Source organism: Prionailurus viverrinus, chromosome X (genome assembly GCF_022837055.1).
Source record: "Prionailurus viverrinus isolate Anna chromosome X, UM_Priviv_1.0, whole genome shotgun sequence".
NCBI lineage: Eukaryota > Metazoa > Chordata > Mammalia > Carnivora > Felidae > Prionailurus > Prionailurus viverrinus.
This window is the reverse complement of record NC_062579.1, coordinates 75,057,271-75,063,920: the sequence shown is the minus strand read 5'-3', so window position 1 is coordinate 75,063,920 and position 6,650 is coordinate 75,057,271. Positions and strand designations below refer to the sequence as shown.

At 37.8% G+C, this 6,650-nt stretch overlaps 1 pseudogene; it reads left to right on the top strand.

Annotated features, from left to right (window-relative positions):
• The first annotated feature begins 5,479 nt into the window (after positions 1-5,479).
• Positions 5,480-6,009, top strand: LOC125157102 (CCHC-type zinc finger nucleic acid binding protein-like; annotated as a pseudogene).
• Positions 6,010-6,650: the final 641 nt, after the last annotated feature.

Sequence of the window (6,650 nt, the reverse complement as noted above, 5' to 3'; positions counted from 1 at the left end):
CTGAATAACCAAAGTAATATTGAAGAAGAAAACCAAAGCGAGAGGCATCACAATCCCAGACTTTATCCTGTACTACAAATCTGTAATCATCAAGACAGTATGTTATTGGAATAAACACGGACACATAGACCAATGAAATAGAATAGAGACCCCCAGAATTGGACCCACAAATGTATGGCCAATGAATTGTTGACAAACAAGAAAGAGTATCCAATGGAAAAAAGACAGTTTCTTTAACAAATTGTGCTGGGAGAGCTGGACAGCAACATGCAGAAGAATGAAACTAGACCACTTCCTTACACCATTCACAAAATAAATTCAAAATGAATGAAGGACCTGAATGTGAGACAGGAACCATCAAAATCCTAGAGGAGAAAGCAGGAAACAACCTCTTTGACCTCAGCCACAGCAATTTCTTACTCGATACATCTCCAAAGGCACGGGAATACAAAGCAAAAATGAACTATTGGGACCTCATCAAGGTGAAAAACTTCTGCACTGCAAAACAATCAACAAAACTAAAAGGCAACTGATAGAATGGAAAAGATATTTGCAAATGACATATTGGATAAAGGGCTAGTATCCAAAATCTATAAAGAACTCACCAAACTCCACACCTGAAAAAAACATAATCCACTGAAGAAATGAGAAGAAGACATGAATAGACACTTTTCTAAAGAAGATATCTAGATGGCCAACAGACCCATAAAACGATCGTCAATGTCACTCCTCATCAGGGAAATGCAAATCAAAGCCACACTGAGATACCACCTCACACCAGAGTGGCTAAAATGAACAAATCAGGAGACTATAGATGTTGGAGAGGATGTGGAGAAACGGGAACCTTCTTGCACTTTTGGTGGGAATGCAAACTGGTGCAGCCGCTCTTGAAAACAATGTGGAGGTTCCTCAAAAAATTAAAAATATATCTCCCCTATGACCCAGCAATAACACTGCTAGGAATTTATCCAAGTGATACAGGAGTGCTGATGCATTGGGGCACCCCAATGTTTATAGCAGCACTTTCAACAATAGCCAAATTATGGAAAGAGCCTAAATGTCCATCATCCGATGAACTGGTAAAGAAAATGTGGTTTATATATGCAATGGAATACTACTTGGCCATGAGAAAGAATGAAGTCTGTCCATTTGTAGCAATATGGATGGAACTGGAGGGTATTATGCTAAGTGAAATAAGTCAGGCAGAGAAAGACTGATACCATATGTTTTCACTCATATGTGGATTCTGGGAAACTTAACAGAATCATGGGGGAGGAGAAGGGGGAAATAAAAGTTTCTGAGAGGGAAGGAGGCAAACCATAAGACACTGTTAAATACTGAGAACAAACTGAAGGTTTATGGGGGTAGGGGAGAGGGGAAAGTTTGTGATGGGCATTGAGGAGGGGACCTGTTGGGATGAGCACTCAGTGTTGTATGCAAATCAATTTGACAAAAATTATATTTAATATAAAAAATAAAAATAAATAAATAAATAAATAAAATAATTGTCACCACTTAATGAATATAGTCTTCAGAGTGTGAAGCATCCTTCAAAGTATACACACATATTTAATAAAGAATCAAAAAGTGGATAAAAAAAGAAGGATATATGATTTCACTCATGTGGAAATTGAGAAACCCAACAGATGAACAAAGGGAAAGGGAAGAAAAAATAAGATTAAAAACAGAGAGGGAGGGAAACCATAAGAGAACAAACATACAGAGAACAAACTGAGGGTTGCTGGAGGGGAGGTGGGTGTGCTATGGGTTAAACGGGTGATGTGCATTAAGGAGAGCACTTGTTGGGATGAGCATTGGGTGTCATATGCGAGAGCTGAATCATTGGGTTCTTCTCCTGGAGCCAAGACTACACTGTATGTTAACTAACTTGAGTTTAAATAATAAAAGAAAAGAATAGAAATATTAATGTTAAAGGTGATTTTTGTGAGGGCTCAGAAAGAAGTAAGGCGAGCTTTAGAAAAAGCTTCAATCACCTTAAAGAATATACATACCATCATGAGCAGAATGTTGCTAGAAATGTGAATATTAAATTTTCTTATAATGAGGTCTCATATGAAAACTAGAAACATGTTATTGGACACAGAAAGGAAGGTGATCCTTTTTATGAATAGAAAACTTGGATGAATTGTGATCTATCACTGGGTAAAAAGTAGCACTTGTAAATGCTGAGGAGATTTCCATGCAAAGTGTGGAAAGTATGACCTCATCTCTTCTTGCTGCTTATAGTAAAATGCAATATAAAAGAGATGTATAAAAGAATAAACTGTTAAGCAAAAAAGACCCAGCACTTGATGATTTGGAAAATACTCAGCCTATCCAGAAAAAGGCTAAAGTGTAGTTGAACACCAATTTACAAAAGAGGTTAGACATGTAGAACCAATCAACCATCTCAGCATAAATCTGGAGGAGATAGGGTTATCCATGATGGATCTGTAGAGAATTATCGTGTCTAATAGTGTGAATTCTTTTGCATGAGAAGCACGAGAAGACAAAAATGAGGTTTTTGAGAAATTTATACCAACAAAACATTGCCAGCCTGCACTGAAATAGGCATAAACAGAACAAAATGAAGGAAGAAAGTCCCTGAGAGAAAAGTTATGGATACAGAGTTTATGGATACATAAATGGCATTGCCATCTGTGTGGCCTGAGTCCCTGCCCTAAGAAGGCTCAGAGGGTGAGGCGTCACCTCAAGTGTGTGTGTGTGTGTGTGTGTGTGTGTGTGTGTGTGTGTATGGGGGAGCGTATTCCAAAGTTTGAGTATCCTGACTTCAAGGACATAAAGGACAGAACTTCAAGCCACAAAGTTTTCCTCTCAAGCCTTAAAACCTAGTGGAATTTTCCATGCTGGGTTGCAAATTTGCTCTAGATTGGTAACCTCTTTATTCTTCGCATTTTCTCCCTTTTAGAAAGGGAATATCTAACCTCTGTTCACTAGCATATTTTGTAAGTAAATAACATGGTGTTCAGTTCTACAAGTCTCTAGATAAAGAGGAACTTTGCCCCAGGATGAACCTTACCTTGAGTTTCACCCATTACTGATTTGGATCATTTAGATTATGAAACTTGAAATCTTTTTAAGATAATGTTTATATGATATTTGGGATTTAGAATTAAAGATGGGATAGGTAAAGACTTTTGGGGATGTCAGGATGAGGTGAATGTATTTTGCTCAATGGAAGAATTTAAAAGTTGGTAGACAGAAGGCAGACTGCCCTTGGTTGAATGGTGTCCTTCCAAAATTCATGTTTACCTGGAATCTGTGAATGTGACCTTAATTGAATATAGAGTCTTTGTAGATGTAGTCAAGTTAAGATGGAATCACACTGTTATTTTTTATTTTTTATTTTAGCTTTTCTGACATGTGTAAGGTGATATCTCATTGTAGTTTTAATTTGCATTCTCCTGATGATTTTATTGATTTTAAACATCTTTTCATATGTGTTGGCCATCTGTATGTCTTCTTTGAAAAAAAATATCTATTCAGGTCCTCTTTCAAAATGTATAGAATTATTTGATCATTATATTGTATACCTGAAGCTAATATAAGACTGTTAATTATACTTCAATTTAATAAAAAATATAGTTATACTGGTTTAGAGTGAGTTTTAATCCAATGACTAGTGTCTTCATAATAGGAGGAAAGTTGGGACACAGAAAGACACAAGAAGAATGCTATGTAACAGCAGAGGCAGAGATTAGATTTATGCTGCCACAAGCCAGGGAACACCAAAGACTGCTGGAAGCTAAGGAAGATGGATTGGAAACATTCTACCTCTGATCCTCCCAAAGGAAACCAACTTTTCTGACATCTTGATGTCAAATTTCTGGCCAACAGAACTGTGAGATAATAGATTTCTGTTGTTTTAATCTGGCAATTTATGGTGATTTGTTATAGCACTTGAGTCCTGCTTAACAAGAATTAGGCTCAGAGCTCTTTGATTACTGTCTCTAGCCTAGTGACCATCAGTTGCTGCCTAGGGTGGCAATATGGACATTGTTTGTGCACCCTGGGATGGGACTGGAGATGAGCCTTTGTAAGTTATGCAGAAAAGGATACCCTCACCCCCAAGGAGAATTAAGCATAGCACTTCAGTTGGCTATTAGCCATTGGTGTTAAGGCAAAGTTAGTACTTGCTTTTGCATGCATTCTTCTAACACTCAAGGGTACCAAGGTACAAATCCATGGTAACCTGTGTCCCAGGAACAGATAATGTTTGAAAGGGGAAAAAAGAGCATTAGGAACTCAACTGTTCTCATAATGCAAAATCAGATAGCCCTTATTCTATACAGAGTTGGATTTAAATTTCATTTAATCCTCACAACAAGTTGAGGGACATGACATTATTTTGATTCTATAGCTAATTAGGAAACTGAAACTAAAGCAGGTCAAGTATCTTGAAGTAAAACGTAAGTCCTATTGGTAATAGAAAAATGCTGGACTCAAAGTTCTGAGCTCTTAATAAATGTCGTAGAATGACTCCCATCATTCAAGTCTGAGATGATGCTGGGAGCAATACAAATTTCCCAGTCCAGTGCCTGGGATTTTACCAAATAAATCTTTTGTTTCAACCCCAAACCCTTAGGAATAATCATCCCTGTCTCTCCTCGGTGGAAATCCTGTTGATCAATAAATATAGTCTTGTTGAGAGTGATATCACCTAGTTGAGATCATTTCCACCACACACTTGAAAATGTTGGCCCTTAGAGATTCTTCTAAATTTGAAAACCTGCAGGATTGTGGAAACCCAACACGCCAACTTCCTGCATGCTTTTTGCTACTTGAACTTGTCCCCATGAAAACATAATTTCAGCATTAGGCATTATGAACATACTCTGGTACTTTGCAGGTCTGTTGAAGTTGAAGTGGGTACAGTAGGCTGTCACAGAAATGTTAGAAATAAAGTGGTAAAATACCAGTTAAACAAACAAACAAAACCTTGGTATATCTGTATTGATATCAGGCAAAATAGATTTTAAGACAACAAGCATTATTTGGAATAAAAGCCACTATGCCATCATAAAAGAACATTTATTAAACATTAAAAAAATCTGAACTTACGTTTATCTGATAACATAGCCACAAAAACATATGAAGCAAAAATACACAAAATTAGAAGGAGGCTGTAATAAGAAACCACAACAGAGATAGAGCAGTTCCAAGAAGGAACAACATCCAGGGAGTGACCATGAACATGGCAATTAAATTGGAGTGTAAGTCAAGTTTACAGGATCATTAAAATAGAAGTGAACTAGAGAGTATAATGGTAAGCAAAATAAGTCAGAGAAAGACAAATACCACATGATTTTACTCATATGTGGCATTTAAGAAATAAAACAAATGAGTAAATTAAAGAAACAGATAAACAGCCTCTACCTTGGGAGCCACCTTCACTGGGCCTGTGTCTGCATCTCTGCCGCTTGGGGTCAGCTCTGATGCCCAATATCTAAATGCAGCCATGAGCAGCAATGAGTGTTTCAAGTGTGGATGATCTGGCCATTGGGCCCAGGAATGCCCTACTAGTGGAGGCTATGGTCATGGAATGAGAAGCTGTGGCAGAGGTGGTTTTACCCAGGTTAGAGGTTTCCAGTTTGTTTCCTCATCACATTCAGACATCTGTTATCATTGTGTTGAGTCTGGTCATCTTGCCAAGGATCGTCATCTTCAGGAAGATGCCTGCTATAACTGTGATAGAGGTGGTCACATTGCTAAGGAGTAGAAGGAGCTCAAGAGTGAGAACAATGTTGCTACAACTGTGGCAAACTAGGCCATCTGGCTCGTGACTGTGACCATGCAGATGAACAGAAGTGCTATTCTTGTGGAGAATTTGGACACATTCAAAATGACTGCACCAAAATGAAGTGTTATGGGTGTGGTGAAACTGGTCACTCAGCCATCAATTGCAGTAAGACAGGTGAGATCAACTGTTACCACTGTGGCGGGTCAAGGCACCTTGCACAGGAATGCATAATTGAAACCACAGCTTAATTCTTTTCCTTTGTTGCCCGTCCTTTTTGTGATTGATGGTTGTATTGTTTTCTCTGAATCCTTTCCATTGGCCAAAAGGTGGGCAGATAGGGGCTACTCCCAGGCCAGTAAGATTTAGTTGCTGTGTAAAAGGAGGAAAGGGGTCGGAAAAAATCGACTTTCTGCATTTAACTACAAAAAAAAAAAGTTTGTGTTTAGTTTGGTAGAAGTATTATGTATAATGCTTTGTTAAAGAATCCCTTTCCACACCACTGGTGAATAAAGATTGATGAATGGGAAGAGTTGAATGAAACTAGTAAGCCCATCCTGGGTTTCTTGGATATGATCCCCTGTAGGAGGTAAATCCAATTCTGGAGGTATCTATGAGCTTCCATAAATAATTTTAATTTTAGAATAATGATGGTCTTGGATTGTCTGACCTCAGTAGCTATTAAATAACATCAAGTAATATCTGTATTAGGCCTTACATACAACATACAGTTGAATGGGAGTAACCAAAATAAAAAGACAAACGTGTGTTAATGTCTGTGTAAGAAAAATCCGGATAAAGGCCTAAACAGGAACAACTTCATCACAGTGTTGATGCTGTTTAGAACACAGTTTTTCAAACACTAAATCTAAAAGTAAACATCTGTGCTCAG